The following is a 17,880-nucleotide window of genomic DNA, read 5'->3' as shown; positions in this document are numbered from 1 at the left end:
GGGAAAAATACAAGACAACCTCAACCCATAAATTGCTTCCTGTTATCCTCTGACATTTTAACTTAAATATGTGACTTAAATGATAAAACTCCATCTTCCTATAGTTAAGTGGAGAATTTTGTCTTTACCACAAGTTATACCAAGACTAGATTATTTTGCTAAAATATACACAGATATGTATTTGTTTCCTGTTGTTCATATTTCAGGCTCTTGCCAACTTAGCCTGCCTTTTGGATAATCTTGCCATTTGGAAACTTGGTCTTATGTTTATTGGTCTTGATTAAATGATTATTTTATTATTGTATATGTACTTGTACATCAGAATAGCTGTAATAACTAGCACTATTCAACAAATTTATATTTTTTATTCAACAAATCTATAAAAAGTCTAAAATTTCAATTTTTGTCAATATTTCTATTTTTGTCCTTCTGAGTCAAAGCTTCTAAATTTTGCTTTAAAAGTAGAAGCTGGGGCTGGAGAGATGGCTCAGTAGTTAAGAGCACTAGCTGCCCTTCAGGGGCCCCTGGGTCTGATTCCCAGCAGCCACATGGCAACTCACAACAGCCTGTAACTCTGGTTCCAGGAGGACCCAATGCCTTTTCTAAGCTCCAAGAGCACTGCATGCACATGGTACACAGACTTACAGTCAAGCAACTGCTTGTACACACACACAAAAAGAAATAATAGTGTTTCTTCATGAAGTTACTCTGTTGCACCAATGTGTACACATGTGCACTTTATTTATCTGCTTTGTTCCAATGGGGGAATATTTGCCATGGCACATGTGTGAATGTCAAAAGACAATGTTTGAGAGTCAGTTATGTCCTAGGACCATACAGATCCCAGGGATCAAATCCAAGTTGTCAGGCCTAGCGAGGAGTAGTTTTAAACACTAAGTCAGCTCACAAAAGGCTGAAACTTTCATGAGTAAACAAAACCAGTGAAGCAAATAGCTTTGAGCTGATATCAACAGGAAAGAATGAAACCAAACCACAGCCATTTCCTTGAAATGCTTCCCTTAGAGAAAAACAAAACTGAACCTCAGAGCCAAAAAGAAATTGGAGATGAGCTAAAAAACGTCAATTCTCCACATGCACCAGAGCAAGTGGTTTCATTTGCCTTCACCTACTTTATAGATATAAAGACCTCCCTTGGTCTGGTATCATCAGCACTTTCTACCTCTTTTAGTTTGCTGTTCTGCAATTCAGGAATTGATTTTAATCAGTTGAACTTCTTCAAAATCTTGCTTTATCCTAAATTCTTCAGAACTTAAAAGAGCCAAGCAGGAGATCAGTGGGTGCCAACTTCAGGATGCTTTCTGTAAGTCTCTTGAGTGACAAGGGGAAGTCTCAGTGGGAGGGATTCAGTCCAGTTGCTGGTCTTAGGAAGAGAGAATGCATGCATATGATTTCAAAACTTGTATAAAATGCAGCCAGTGTGCAGAGTTGAGAGTCCCTTGGGAGACAATGAGGATTTGCAGAGTGGCTATCTCCCTGTGTCCACAGAGCTGGATAATGGTCTGGGGTATAGGGAGGAGAGACACTGGTGGCTAAAGGGGGGCTGGGACTTACTCTAGAAGTTGTGTCTGCCATTGAATGCTCTGTGTCCCCTGGCATTGCAATGCTTCCATGTGTACAGCCAACTACAGCCTCTTCCTCATCCATCCAGGTCCCTATCTGTGTCACTGCTCCCCACCCATTTCCTGAAGCTAGCCTGCCCACACAGAAACACACTCACACACCACAATCCTCTCCACACATGTAAGAACACCACACACACACACACACACACACACACACACACACACACACAAAATTTTAAAACAGGTTCAGATGAGAGCTTTGGAGACTTGAGAGAAATTTACTGACATTAGAAAGAAAAGAAAACAAGGCAGAAAGACAAGCTGAAGATCTTGGTAGCTGCTGAGACAAAGGGTGTGGAAAAGCAGAAAGGGACATGATACACTTAGTAAAGTCCATAAGAAGCACACCTGGAAAACAGAAGCAGCTGCCCAGGGCCTATGGTCTTGACATTTTACACTGATAGACCGATTTGACCTCCTCTTGTGACATCGTAGTTTTAGGGTACAAGCCTGGGCCCAGGTAGCCCTACCAAGTTAAGCTGGACTACTTGTCTTCAAGATGTCGATTTAAGAGACATTTGTGAAATGAAGACAAAGATTTCTTCAACATGGCTACACTCAGTAGAAGAACAAATAAAGAGATCCAGCAGCTGCCACCACCACCACCAAGTCTGTCTGTCAGGTTCACTTGAGATTTATATTTCAATAGAGGATCTCCCTTTGGAATATCTTCACTCATTCCAGGCAGATGCCTTGGGCACATAAGTGACACTCCAGCTTTTCAGGCCAACCAAAGAGCTAATGAATAATCTTTGGTTTGTTTTGAACTTGTAGTCACCTAAAAGTTTCACTGTGTAGCCTAGATCTCAGAATTGTGTTCGGGACAGACTAACCATCACTCATTACAGGCGTTTTACCTTTCAGTTTTGTTAGCTTTCAGCCAGGAGGGAATAACTGAACAGCATTGGTTAGTATCAGTTTACCTCACAGCTTTGTTAAACTCTGCCATTAATTCATCTTTACCTTGCACTGGTAACAAACAGCCTTCAGCTCTTTAGTACTTACTGAGATCCAGTACAGGTGTATTTCTAATCTAGCCATGGAAGCCCAGTGCTTGAATATGCCTCATAAACAGCTTGGAGAGCTTTCATTATTGCACTTGAAATCTGCTCTCTCTCATTTTCTTCTACTTGGCTATCTAGCATGTATTGCGGGTGACTGGTCATGCCATTTGTCTCCAAGGAAACTGACATAAATCAGTGGTTCCTGTGGCTTCCAAGAGTGCTTCCCTTGTCTTCCTACCTGCCTAGAATCAGGCCCACATTCCCCTGGCTCCTACTGCCTAGAATCAGGCCCACATTCCCCTGCCTCCTACATGCCTAGAATCAGGCCCACATTCCCCTGCCTCCTACATGCCTAGAATCAGGCCCACAGTCCCCTGGCTCCCTCCTCTGCTGAGTTAGTCCAATTTAGGAATCACTTCATTAGATATTTTTCACTGGCCAAGGAGAAGACTCACTTCTCCCTGCTCCCCCTCTCAAAACTGTAGTGTCCTAGGGAAGCAGACTGTTTCAGGACCTGGATTTATCTGGAAGCTCACAGCAACAGTAGAGGTTTATATCAGGACCAGAAAAATACACATCACTGAAGATGTGGAACTTAACTGTAGTTGGAAGTCAAACCCCCACAGGACACTTTTTCTGCAGGCCTTTTTCCCTCATGATGCTCATGCCTCCTTTTCCCTAAATCTCACTTTTCTCTGTTCCTTTTTTAAATATTCATTTATTATTATGTATACAGTGTTGTCTTCTGCCTGCATGTATGCCTGCCCACCAGAAGAAGGCACCAGATCTCATTACAGATGGTTGTGAGACACCATGTGGTTGCTGGGAATTGAACTCAGGACCTCTGGAAGGGCAGCCAGTGCTCTTAACCTCTGAGCCATCTCTCCAGCCCTTCTCTGTGTTCTTGCACACAGCACAAATACTATCCCCTTCCTACACAGAGCACATTCACTGTCTCACTGATGCAGACTACACCTCTCCGCTGATCAAACTACCAAAATATGTGCCTGAGCAATGGCTCCTCTTCCTAAGAGACCACTGATACTGAGAGCAAAAAGAAAAACCTCTTCTACACCCACACTGGATCCTCTTAAAGACTCAGACAGACTTTTTCCCCAATGCAACTGAGAAATGATGGAGGACTTCCAAAGCCATAGAGACAGATTCAAAATTAAATTTGTTGGTGTCTAAACTTGTTTTCATGTCCCCTCTGTCCATTCTGCTTCCAGGGCACAGGAATCCTTGGGGGTGGACTGCTATATATCGTCATTGCTGCTCTTTACTGTCTGTTCACAAACCCGGCCAGGGCTGGTGATACCCATTGGTGAGTGTAGTTTAAGGGATTTTCTGTTTCTCTACTCTGTACAAAACCAGGTAGAGCGACACAGTGTCTAATCCCTCTGAGCATAACCATCCTTCCATCACTCAATGTTCCTTCTGGTGTCTGTGTTTTCCAGGGAATCAGGTCCTGCCCATGGCTCACATAGAGCCCAGAAGACATATGGAAGACATTCAAAGAAAAATTAAGTAAAAACTACCGCATAATTGAGCAAGTCTAAAGATTCTAGAAGCATCTCTCACTGGAACCCAGAGCAGTCCTCCTCCTTCTGGGCTTTCTTGCCCAGGATCTCCCTTCCTTACAAATGAGGAAATAACTTTGCCACTGCCTGCACCTTGAATCTTGTAATATGATTCAATTTGATAAATCACTCAATCAAATCAATAGGAATTTAATATGTATTTTAACCAACAGGTCTTCCCAGGGCATTTTTTTTCCTAAACATTTATAAATTTGTGGTGTGGGCACCCTATAAGTTAGCCTTAGTGTACACATACACACGTATATATGAGCGTTTGTGGGTTGGAAAATAAATGTCTAGAAATGTGATCTGTAATCACTATTTACTTAGTAAGTATGTACTGAAAGCTTATTTCATATATTAAAAGCTCTTTTCATGTCAGGAGATGGGTAAATATTGTGAAGAAGATGACATTGTCCTTGATCTCAAGGAATATGGGGCTTTGCAAAGCGGACACGGCATGATTAGTCAGCTGTTCATCGCTATAACAAATTACATGACATAGTGATAAGGAAGAGAAATCAATTTCGCTTCACAATTTGGAGATTCAGAAGCATGGCACCTCTGTCTACTCAGCTCTAGGGAAGACATTTCAGCAAGTGGAAGACTGTAATAGTAGAAGCTCTCATGGAGGAGCACCTCAACCTGTCAGTCCAGGAGAGAGGAGAGCGGACTGAAGTGGGGGTCCAGACTAGCTCTGTTCCTAACTACCTTTAAGTGTTGGGGCTTTGAAGGGAAAGGCTTCCCAATTTACATGTTACAGCTCTGAGAGGAAAGGTTTCCCCAATGGAAGTGTTACAGCCCTAAAGGGAAAAGTATTTGGAAGTCAGCAGCCAAGGAATACAACTAAGTCATCGCCAACAACAAACCTCACACATGAGATTTAAGAGACACAAAAGGGTGGCTGCCTCTGCTCAGGGGAGAAGCAGCAAAGAACCCAGCAGGAGGCAGGCTTTGAATGGGGTTTCTATGGGGGGCAGAGCTGTCCAGGTTGGCCTTGGAGTAGAGGGATTGGGATGTTGGGGGCTTGATTTTAGGGCAGAATCAGGGATTGGTGGGGATTTTGTGGCCAGATCTTGAGTTGTTTTTTGTTTGTTGTTGTTGTTGTTGTTGTTGTTGTTGTTGTTTTCATTCCCTCTATGGCAAGGGCTGGCCACTTCCCATTTCAGGGGCTGGAAAACCACTGCTATGGCCATTAGAGAAGTCTTAAAGGGTAGGGCACAGCACTTTTCACCTCCAGGGTTTATTACTACCCTCTTGTGTGACTATCAAAGGAAGTCACACAAGGAATACCTAAATGCCATAAAGGACCTAAAGAGCTTCCCCCAAGCCATTAGTCCCAATTCCACACCTTCCTCCAGGACAGGGCTACAAGACTAAAGTTTGAGGGGAAATCTAGCACATCCACTTTTACAAATACTTTTATTACACAACAGCTGTACCCATTGATTTTCCCTGGATCCTTTCTTAATACAACAGCAGAGTCCCAACACTAGGCATCCTCTTTCATTTCTATTAGGTGATAAAAATTTCCTAACAAAAAACTGCTTAGATCTCCCTATATCAATTAGTCTACATGATTAATAGTCCACAGACATGTCCAGAGGCCAGTCTCCCAGGCATTCCAGATCTCATCAAGCTTGCAACTGAGACAAACAATCACACCTATCTTATCACCACATGATAGAAATTGTTTATCAAGGCTTTTTGTTACCACAGTTTAAGGATGACATTCATAATAAGCCAGACTTTTTAATTATTTATTTTTTGAGATTATAAGTATACTTTAATCGCTGTTCCCCTTGTCTTTCCTACCTGCCAAACCCTCCCATAGATCCCTCCATGCTCGCTTACAAACTACTCCTTTGGAGGAAGGGAATTGAGCAGAAGCATACATTCACGCTATGCTTCCTGACAGTGGATGTGTTGGGACCCAGCCCAAATCAAGTTCCCGCTGCCTTGACATTTCTGGCCATAACAGACCTGTACCCTGGAACTATAATCCAGAATAATCCCCTTGTCCCTTGGGGGAAAAAACTACTTTAGGGTGAGAAATGTTATTTTAGCCCCCAATTCCAGGCTACAGTCCGTCATTGCAGAGAAATCAAGACAGCCAGGAACTTGAACCAGCTGATCACAGACCATCCACAGTAGTCAAGAGCAGAGAGAAACTATTGCACCATGCTGATGACTTTGCTTGTTTCAGCACAGTTTCCACACTTTTGTACAGTTCAGAAACTCCTGCCTAGGGAATGCTACTGCCCACAGTATCTGGGGTCTTCTCATATCAATTAACAAATTAAGACAATTATCCACAGACATGCCCACAAGGCACCCAGTGAAGACAACTCTTCACTGAAATTCTCCTCTCAGGTGATTCTAGGTTGTGTCAAGTTGACATTTTTAAAACTACAATCACAACAGGACAGAGACCATACAACCCAAAAAGGCCTAAAATGTTTATTATTGGACTGTTCCAGATAAACTTCCCTGACATGGAAGATCAAGGCCAACGATGTTGATGGTAACATCCCTATTCTCCTATACCAGGGTCATGTTGCCTCCAAATTCAAGCATTCTCAGTGCAAAGGGGAGGGCTATGATCCACACCTGCCCCAACCCCTGCTCTTCCCCTGATGATCATGCAGAGGTTTCCTCCTAGAGATATTAAGACATACAATCATGGAACAGGGATGCCACCACAATGATGATGCTCATAGGCTTCTATTGAATGTCTGAACTAAGGGATGGCAAGCAGAAAACACAGTTAAGAGTTGAGGCATGGTTCAACTCATGAGTAAGACGTCTGAGACTTAATAGGTTACATCAAGCTCTGTAGAAAGACCTGAGGAAGGCATTGAACACAATGTGAAGGTGAGAGTCATTGACCCTAGGTCATGTTGCTAAAAGTCTTTCCCATTGGTGGAGAGACCAAATTTGAGATGAAGAGCGCTTACTGCTCTTGAAGAGGACCCTGGTTCAGTTCCCAGCCTCCACATAGCTCACAAACAATCTGTAACTCCTCCACAGGCTCTTGCCTGCATGTGGTGTATATATACATATACACGGGCATGCACACACACACACACACACACACACACACACACACACACACACACACATACATAGTCTCACATGAACTAAACTCTTTTTTAAAAATAAAATTCCTTCCCTGGCAGAAATGTAAACTATGTCTACCTCCCCTTCCAATATCCTAATGATAAACTAAGGTAAAATTCCATTGAATGCTCATATCTGGGTACTAATGAGTTTATTGGCCTTACTAAATAGAGCATGAGTAACGGGGTTTACCCACACAGGACTATGTGTAGGCTTTAAAAGCAGCTCCACTGGAAAGGTCTGCTCTCAGGACAGACTGCTATATTACCCCATGGCCCAATACACCTGCTTTCCCTAGTCCTTCCCCAGCCTAAATATACTCTACCCTCTTCCCCAGGGCCAAAGGGCAAGTAAGGGTATATTTTGCCATAGAAGTGATCGGGAGTATTTGGCCTGGGATTACCTCAGGTAAGGGTCCAACCGACCCCTCCCCACTCCTTCCTTCATAAGAAGGGAAGTTCCTTACAGTCAACAAGCCCAACTGCATATGATTCCTTTGTGAGCAGGCCCAGATGAACCCCTGAAGATGATGTGTAGTGGATACCTGTTCTATGACCTTGAAGCACCACCCCTAGAGATGCCTCAGGTAACTGCTCTGCCTGCCTATGACCTTGAAGTCCATGCCCCTGGGGTGTGGCCTCTCAGCTACCAGGAAAGACCTGAGATACACATAGGCAGTCTCCTCTTTGCTCCCTCAGTGGGACTTGGATGTGGGACTGGACTCAGATGCCCAGAACAGCATGAGACTTTGGCTCAGCATTCAAGAACCTGAGACAATTCTGTTCTGTACAGTGAGTTTTTTATCCCCTAATAAATTTCTTTGCCCTTTAGGCAGACTCTGTGGGATTTCTCACTCTATCTGACAATCCTATAATTTATCCATTATATGGATGATATCTTATTAGCTGATCCAAAACGAGATACTTTAGAAAGCATGTTTGAAGAAGTAAAGAAAGTTTTGCCTCTCTGGAAATTATAAATTGCTCCTGTTATACTTAGGATATATAAGATAGATCTACAATAATTAGACCCAAAAGGGACACTCAGGAGAGATCAATTGTGGACTCTTGATGATTTTCAGATGTTGTTAGGAAGGATTTCCAACTTCCAGACCATCTTTGGGAATACTTGAAGATAGACTAGTAAATTTGGCCAACATCCTAAAAGGCGACAAGGCCTTAAATAGTCCAAGAGAGTTATCAACTGGAGCTGAGAAGGAATTGGCTCTAATAAACAAGAAAATACGAGAGGCACGTGTGGATCATGGGAATCCAGAACTTAACTGCATTCTGGTCATTTGGAATTTAATGCTCATTTCTCTGCTTCCCTAACCGAGGGGAAAAAGCAACGGATACAGATAGTATGGGAAGACAGAAAATGTCCCTGGAGTAATGTATTTTTTGCATGATTTCTTGTCCTTGACCCATATAAAAGACACATATATCGTGTCATTATTGAAATGGGCTCACTTTTCTATGGGTATAAATTGCTGATACATAATACATTTTCTTGTAAACGCTGCCATACATTTTGGTGTTGTAATATCTAACTGTGTTACAGCGAATGGCAAAACAGGAAGACACCTGGAAAGGCAACTGTTCAGTTGCTTGATTTTTAAAATGTCTAGTGAGTGTGTGGTGGCAATTTAAAAACGTGTGTGTGCATCTGTACAGGATTTGTCTGTTGGAGTCCTGGGAAAAATACAAGACAACCTCAACCCATAAATTGCTTCCTGTTATCCTCTGACATTTTAACTTAAATATGTGACTTAACTGATACCATTCTATCTTCCTATACTTAAGTGGAGAATTTTGTCTTTACCACAAGTTTATACCAAGACTAGATTATTTTGCTAAAATATACACAGATATGTATTTGTTTCCTGTTGTTCATATTTCAGGCTCTTGCCAACTTAGCCTGCCTTTTGGACAATCTTGCCATTTGGAAACTTGGTCTTATGTTTATTGGTCTTGATTAAATGATTATTTTATTATTGTATATGTACTTGTACATCAGAATAGCTGTAATAACTAGCACTATTCAACAAATTTATATTTTTTATTCAACAAATCTATAAAAAGTCTAAAATTTCAATTTTTGTCAATATTTCTATTTTTGTCCTTCTGAGTCAAAGCTTTCTAAATTTTGCTTTAAAAGTAGAAGCTGGGGCTGGAGAGATGGCTCAGTAGTTAAGAGCACTAGCTGCCCTTCAGGGGCCCCCTGGGTCTGATTCCCAGCAGCCACATGGCAACTCACAACAGCCTGTAACTCTGGTTCCAGGAGGACCCAATGCCTTTTCTAAGCTCCAAGAGCACTGCATGCACATGGTACACAGACTTACAGTCAAGCAACTGCTTGTACACACACACAAAAAGAAATAATAGTGTTTCTTCATGAAGTTTACTCTGTTGCACCAATGTGTACACATGTGCACTTTATTTATCTGCTTTGTTCCAATGGGGGAATATTTGCCATGGCACATGTGTGAATGTCAAAAGACAATGTTTGAGAGTCAGTTATGTCCTAGGACCATACAGATCCCAGGGATCAAATCCAAGTTGTCAGGCCTAGCGAGGAGTAGTTTTAAACACTAAGTCAGCTCACAAAAGGCTGAAACTTTCATGAGTAAACAAAACCAGTGAAGCAAATAGCTTTGAGCTGATATCAACAGGAAAGAATGAAACCAAACCACAGCCATTTCCTTGAAATGCTTCCCTTAGAGAAAAACAAAACTGAACCTCAGAGCCAAAAAGAAATTGGAGATGAGCTAAAAAACGTCAATTCTCCACATGCACCAGAGCAAGTGGTTTCATTTGCCTTCACCTACTTTATAGATATAAAGACCTCCCTTGGTCTGGTATCATCAGCACTTTCTACCTCTTTAGTTTGCTGTTCTGCAATTCAGGAATGATTTTAATCAGTTGAACTTCTTCAAAATCTTGCTTTATCCTAAATTCTTCAGAACTTTAAAAGAGCCAAGCAGGAGATCAGTGGGTGGCCAACTTCAGGATGCTTTCTGTAAGTCTCTTGAGTGACAAGGGGAAGTCTCAGTGGGAGGATTCAGTCCAGTTTGCTGGTCTTAGGAAGAGAGAATGCATGCATATGATTTCAAAACTTGTATAAAATGCAGCCAGTGTGCAGAGTTGAGAGTCCCTTGGGAGACAATGAGGATTTGCAGAGTGGCTATCTCCCTGTGTCCACAGAGCTGGATAATGGTCTGGGGTATAGGGAGGAGAGACACTGGTGGCTAAAGGGGGCTGGGACTTACTCTAGAAGTCGTGTCTGCCATTGAATGCTCTGTGTCCCCTGGCATTGCAATGCTTCCATGTGTACAGCCAACTACAGCCTCTTCCTCATCCATCCAGGTCCCTATCTGTGTCACTGCTCCCCACCCATTTCCTGAAGCTTGCCTGCCACACAGAAACACACTCACACACCACAATCCTCTCCACACATGTATGAACACCACACACACACACACACACACACACACACACACACACACACACACAATTTTAAAACAGATTCAGATGAGAGCTTTGGAGACTTGAGAGAAATTTACTGACATTAGAAGAAAAGAAAACAAGGCAGAAGACAAGCTGAAGATCTTGGTAGCTGCTGAGACAAAGGGTGTGGAAAAGCAGAAAGGGACATGATACACTTAGTAAAGTCCATAAGAAGCACACCTGGAAAACAGAAGCAGCTGCCCAGGGCCTATGGTCTTGACATTTTACACTGATAGACCGATTTGACCTCCTCTTGTGACATCATAGTTTTAGGGTACAAGCCTGGGCCCAGGTAGCCCTACCAAGTTAAGCTGGACTACTTGTCTTCAAGATGTCAATTAAGAGACATTTGTGAAATGAAGACAAAGATTCTTCAACATGGCTACACTCAGTAGAAGAACAAATAAAGAGATCCAGCAGCTGCCACCACCACCACCAAGTCTGTCTGTCAGGTTTCACTTGAGATTTATATTTCAATAGAGGATCTCCCTTTGGAATATCTTCACTCATTCCAGGCAGATGCCTTGGGCACATAAGTGACACTCCAGCTTTTCAGGCCAACCAAAGAGGTAATGAATAATCTTTGGTTTGTTTTGAACTTGTAGTCACCTAAAAGTTTCACTGTGTATCCTAGATCTCAGAATTGTGTTCGGGACAGACTAACCATCACTCATTACAGGCGTTTTACCTTTCAGTTTTGTTAGCTTTCAGCCAGGAGGGAATAACTGAACAGCATTGGTTAGTATCAGTTTACCTCACAGCTTTGTTAAACTCTGCCATTAATTCATCTTTACCTTGCACTGGTAACAAACAGCCTTCAGCTCTTTAGTACTTACTGAGATCCAGTACAGGTGTATTTCTAATCTAGCCATGGAAGCCCAGTGCTTGAATATGCCTCATAAACAGCTTGGAGAGCTTTCATTATTGCACTTGAAATCTGCTCTCTCTCATTTTCTTCTACTTGGCTATCTAGCATGTATTGCGGGTGACTGGTCATGCCATTTGTCTCCAAGGAAACTGACATAAATCAGTGGTTCCTGTGGCTTCCAAGAGTGCTTCCCTTGTCTTCCTACCTGCCTAGAATCAGGCCCACATTCCCCTGGCTCCTACTGCCTAGAATCAGGCCCACATTCCCCTGCCTCCTACATGCCTAGAATCAGGCCCACATTCCCCTGCCTCCTACATGCCTAGAATCAGGCCCACAGTCCCCTGGCTCCCTCCTCTGCTGAGTTAGTCCAATTTAGGAATCACTTCATTAGATATTTTTCACTGGCCAAGGAGAAGACTCACTTCTCCCTGCTCCCCCTCTCAAAACTGTAGTGTCCTAGGGAAGCAGACTGTTTCAGGACCTGGATTTATCTGGAAGCTCACAGCAACAGTAGAGGTTTATATCAGGACCAGAAAAATACACATCACTGAAGATGTGGAACTTAACTGTAGTTGGAAGTCAAACCCCCACAGGACACTTTTTCTGCAGGCCTTTTTCCCTCATGATGCTCATGCCTCCTTTCCCTAAATCTCACTTTTCTCTGTTCCTTTTTTAAATATTCATTTATTATTATGTATACAGTGTTGTGTTCTGCCTGCATGTATGCCTGCCCACCAGAAGAAGGCACCAGATCTCATTACAGATGGTTGTGAGACACCATGTGGTTGCTGGGAATTGAACTCAGGACCTCTGGAAGGGCAGCCAGTGCTCTTAACCTCTGAGCCATCTCTCCAGCCCTTCTCTGTGTTCTTGCACACAGCACAAATACTATCCCCTTCCTACACAGAGCACATTCACTGTCTCACTGATGCAGACTACACCTCTCCGCTGATCAAACTACCAAAATATGTGCCTGAGCAATGGCTCCTCTTCCTAAGAGACCACTGATACTGAGAGCAAAAAGAAAAACCTCTTCTACACCCACACTGGATCCTCTTAAAGACTCAGACAGACTTTTTCCCCAATGCAACTGAGAAATGATGGAGGACTTCCAAAGCCATAGAGACAGATTCAAAATTAAATTTGTTGGTGTCTAAACTTGTTTTCATGTCCCCTCTGTCCATTCTGCTTCCAGGGCACAGGAATCCTTGGGGGTGGACTGCTATATATCGTCATTGCTGCTCTTTACTGTCTGTTCACAAACCCGGCCAGGGCTGGTGATACCCATTGGTGAGTGTAGTTTAAGGGATTTTCTGTTTCTCTACTCTGTACAAAACCAGGTAGAGCGACACAGTGTCTAATCCCTCTGAGCATAACCATCCTTCCATCACTCAATGTTCCTTCTGGTGTCTGTGTTTTCCAGGGAATCAGGTCCTGCCCATGGCTCACATAGAGCCCAGAAGACATATGGAAGACATTCAAAGAAAAATTAAGTAAAAACTACCGCATAATTGAGCAAGTCTAAAGATTCTAGAAGCATCTCTCACTGGAACCCAGAGCAGTCCTCCTCCTTCTGGGCTTTCTTGCCCAGGATCTCCCTTCCTTACAAATGAGGAAATAACTTTGCCACTGCCTGCACCTTGAATCTTGTAATATGATTCAATTTGATAAATCACTCAATCAAATCAATAGGAATTTAATATGTATTTTAACCAACAGGTCTTCCCAGGGCATTTTTTTTCCTAAACATTTATAAATTTGTGGTGTGGGCACCTATAAGTTAGCCTTAGTGTACACATACACACGTATATATGAGAGTTTGTGGGTTGGAAAATAAATGTCTAGAAATGTGATCTGTAATCACTTATTTACTTAGTAAGTATGTACTGAAAGCTTATTTCATATATTAAAAGCTCTTTTCATGTCAGGAGATGGGTAAATATTGTGAAGAAGATGACATTGTCCTTGATCTCAAGGAATATGTGGCTTTGCAAAGCGGACACGGCATGATTAGTCAGCTGTTCATCGCTATAACAAATTACATGACATAGTGATAAGGAAGAGAAATCAATTTCGCTCACAATTTGGAGATTCAGAAGCATGGCACCTCTGTCTACTCAGCTCTAGGGAAGACATTTCAGCAAGTGGAAGACTATAATAGTAGAAGCTCTCATGGAGGAGTACCTCAACCTGTCAGTCCAGGAGAGAGGAGAGCGGACTGAAATGGGGGTCCAGACTAGCTCTGTTCCTAACTACCTTTAAGTGTTGGGGCTTTGAAGGGAAAGGCTTCCCAATTTACATGTTACAGCTCTGAGAGGAAAGGTTTCCCCAATGGAAGTGTTACAGCCCTAAAGGGAAAAGTATCCTGGAAGTCAGCAGCCAAGGAATACAACTAAGTCATGCCAACAACAAACCTCACACATGAGATTTAAGAGACACAAAAGGGTGGCTGCCTCTGCTCAGGGGAGAAGCAGCAAAGAACCCAGCAGGAGGCAGGCTTTGAATGGGGTTTCTATGGGGGGCAGAGCTGTCCAGGTTGGCCTTGGAGTAGAGGGATTGGGATTTGGGGGCTTGATTTTAGGGCAGAATCAGGGATTGGTGGGATTTTGTGGCCAGATCTTGAGTTGTTTTTTGTTGTTGTTGTTGTTGTTGTTGTTGTTTTTTTTTTTTCATTCCTCTATGGCAAGGGCTGGCCACTTTCCCATTTCAGGGGCTGGAAACCACTGCTATGGCCATTAGAGAAGTCTAAAGGGGTAGGGCACAGCACTTTTCACCTCCAGGGGTTTATACTACCCTCTTGTGTGACTATCAAAGAAGTCACACAAGGAATACCTAATGCCATAAAGGACCTAAAGAGCTTCCCCCAAGCCATTAGTCCCAATTCCACACCTTCCTCCAGGACAGGGCTACAAGACTAAAGTTTGAGGGGAAATCTAGCACATCCACTTTTACAAATACTTTTATTACACAACAGCTGTACCCATTGATTTTTCCCTGGATCCTTTCTTAATACAACAGCAGAGTCCAACACTAGACATCCTCTTTCATTTCTATTAGGTGATAAAAATTCGTAACAAAAACTGCTTAGATCTCCCTATATCAATTAGTCTACATGATAATAGTCCACAGACATGTCCAGAGGCCAGTCTCCCAGGGCATTCCAGATCTCATCAAGCTTGCAACTGAGACAAACAATCACACTATCTTATCACCACATGATAGAAAATTGTTTATCAAGGCTTTTGTTACACAGTTTAAGATGACATTTCATAATAAGCCAGACTTTTTAATTATTTATTTTTGAGATTATAATATACTTTAATCGCTGTCCCCTTGTCTTTCCTACCTCCAAACCCTCCCATAGATCCCTCCATGCTCTCTTACAAACTACTCCTTTGGAGGAAGGGAATTGAGCAGAAGCATACATCACGCTATGCTTCCTGACAGTGGATGTGATGGGACCAGCCAAATCAAGTTCCCGCTGCCTTGACATTTCTGCCATAACAGACTGTACCCTGGAACTATAATCCAGAATAATCCCTTGTCCCTTGGGGGAAAAAACTACTTAGGGTGAGAAATGTTATTTTAGCCCCCAATTCCAGGCTACAGTCCGTCATTGCAGAGAAATCAAGACAGCAGGAACTTGAACCAGCTGATCACAGACCATCCACAGTAGTCAAGAGCAGAGAGAAACTATTGCACCATGCTGATGACTTTGCTTGTTTTCAGCACAGTTTCCACACTTTTGTACAGTTCAGAAACTCCTGCCTAGGGAATGCTACTGCCCACAGTATCTGGGGTCTTCTCATATCAATTAACAAATTAAGACAATTATCCACAGACATGCCCACAAGGCACCCAGTGAAGACAACTCTTCACTGAAATTCTCCTCTCAGGTGATTCTAGGTTGTGTCAAGTTGACATTTTTAAAACTACAATCACAACAGGACAGAGACCATACAACCCAAAAAGGCCTAAAATGTTTATTATTGGACTGTTTCCAGATAAACTTCCCTGACATGGAAGATCAAGGCCAACGATGTTGATGGTAACATCCCTATTCTCCTATACCAGGGTCATGTTGCTCCAAATTCAAGCATTCTCAGTGCAAAGGGGAGGGCTATGATCCACACCTGCCCCAACCCCTGCTCTTCCCCTGATGATCATGCAGAGGTTTCCTCCTAGAGATATTAAGACATACAATCATGGAACAGGGATGCCACCACAATGATGATGCTCATAGGCTTCTATTGAATGTCTGAACTAAGGGATGGCAAGCAGAAACACAGTTAAGAGTTGAGGCATGGTTCAACTCATGAGGTAAGACGTCTGAGACTTAATAGGTACATCAAGCTCTGTAGAAAGACCTGAGGAAGGCATTGAACACAATGTGAAGGTGAGAGTCATTGACCTAGGTCATGTTGCTAAAAGTCTTTCCCATTGGTGGAGAGACAAATTTGAGATGAAGAGCGCTTACTGCTCTTGAAGAGGACCCTGGTTCAGTTCCCAGCCTCCACATAGCTCACAACAATCTGTAACTCCTCCACAGGCTCTTGCCTGCATGTGGTGTATATATACATATACACGGGCATGCACACACACACACACACACACACACACACACACACACACACACACACATACATAGTCTCACATGAACTAAACTCTTTTTTAAAAATAAAATTCCTTCCCTGGCAGAAATGTAAACTATGTCTACCTCCCCTTCCAATATCCTAATGATAAACTAAGGTAAAATTCCATGAATGCTCATTCTGGGTAACTAATGAGTTTATTGGCCTTACTAATAGAGCAATGAGTAAGGGGTTACAAACAGGACTATGTGTAGCTTTAAAGCAGCTACACTGGAAGGTCTGCTCCAGGACAGATGCTAATTACCCCATGGCCCAATACACCTGCTTCCTAGTCCTTCCCAGCCTATATACTCTACCCTCTCCCCAGGGCCAAAGGCAGTAAGGGTATATTTGCATAGAAGTGATCGGGAGTATTGGCTGGATACTCAGGTAAGGGTCCAACCACCCTCCCCACTCCTTCTTCTAAGAAGGAAGTTCTACAGTCAACAAGCCCAACTGCAATGATCTTTTGTGAGCAGGCCCAGATGAACCCCTGAAGATGATGTGTAGTGGATAGCTGTTCTATGACCTTGAAGCACCACCCCTAGAGATGCCTCAGGTAACTGCTCTGCCTGCCTATGACCTTGAAGTCCATGCCCCTGGGGTGTGGCCTCTCAGCTACCAGGAAGACCTGAGATACACATAGGCAGTCTCCTCTTTGCTCCCTCAGTGGGACTTGGATGTGGGACTGACTCAGATGCCCAGAACAGCATGAGACTTTGGCTCAGCATTCAAGAACCTGAGACAATTCTGTTCTATACAGTGAGTTTTTATCCCCTAATAAATTTCTTTGCCCTTTAGGCAGACTCTGTGGATTTCTCACTCTATCTGACAATCTATAATTTACCATTATATGGATGATATCTTATTAGCTGATCCGAAACGAGATACTTTAGAAAGCATGTTTGAAGAAGTAAAGAAAGTTTTGCCTCTCTGGAAATTATAAATTGCTCCTGTTATACTTAGGATATATAAGATGGATCTACAATAAATTAGACCCCAAAAGGGACACTCAGGAGAGATCAATTGTGGACTCTTGATGATTTTCAGATGTTGTTAGGAAGAATTTCCAACTTCCAGACCATCTTTGTCATACTTGAAGATGGACTAGTAAATTTGGCCAACACCCTAAAAGGGGACAAGGCCTTAAATAGTCCAAGAGAATTATGAACTGGAGCTGAGAAGGAATTGGCTCTAATAAACAAGAAAATATGAGAGGCTTGTGTGGATCATGGGAATCCAGAACTTAACTGAATTCTGGTCATTTGGAATTTAAATGCTCATTTCTCTGCTTCCCTAACCAAGGGAAAAAGCAACGGATACAGGATAGTATGGGAAGACAAGAAAATGTCCCTGGAGTAATGTTTATTTTGTATGATTTCTTGTCCTTGATCCATATAAAAGACACATATATCTTGTCATCATTGAAATGGGCTCATTTTTCTATGGGTATAAATTGCTGATACATAATACATTTTCTTGTAAACGCTGTCATACATTTTGGTATTGTAACATCTAACTTTGTTAC

The 17,880-nt window shown here is 42.6% G+C and overlaps 1 long non-coding RNA gene across 1 annotated transcript; it reads left to right on the top strand.

Moving 5' to 3' along the window:
* The first annotated feature begins 1,135 nt into the window (after window positions 1-1,135).
* Window positions 1,136-4,421, top strand: LOC118578821. The gene is made up of 3 exons (XR_004944295.1): window positions 1,136-1,321; window positions 3,877-3,971; window positions 4,105-4,421. It is a non-coding gene; the product is annotated as an uncharacterized LOC118578821 (long non-coding RNA).
* The last annotated feature ends 13,459 nt before the right edge of the window (window positions 4,422-17,880 follow it).

The sequence above is a fragment of the Onychomys torridus genome, chromosome 1 (assembly GCF_903995425.1).
Source record: "Onychomys torridus chromosome 1, mOncTor1.1, whole genome shotgun sequence".
NCBI lineage: Eukaryota > Metazoa > Chordata > Mammalia > Rodentia > Cricetidae > Onychomys > Onychomys torridus.
The sequence above is the reverse complement of the archived record's forward strand: the minus strand, read 5'-3'. Positions and strand labels throughout refer to the sequence as shown.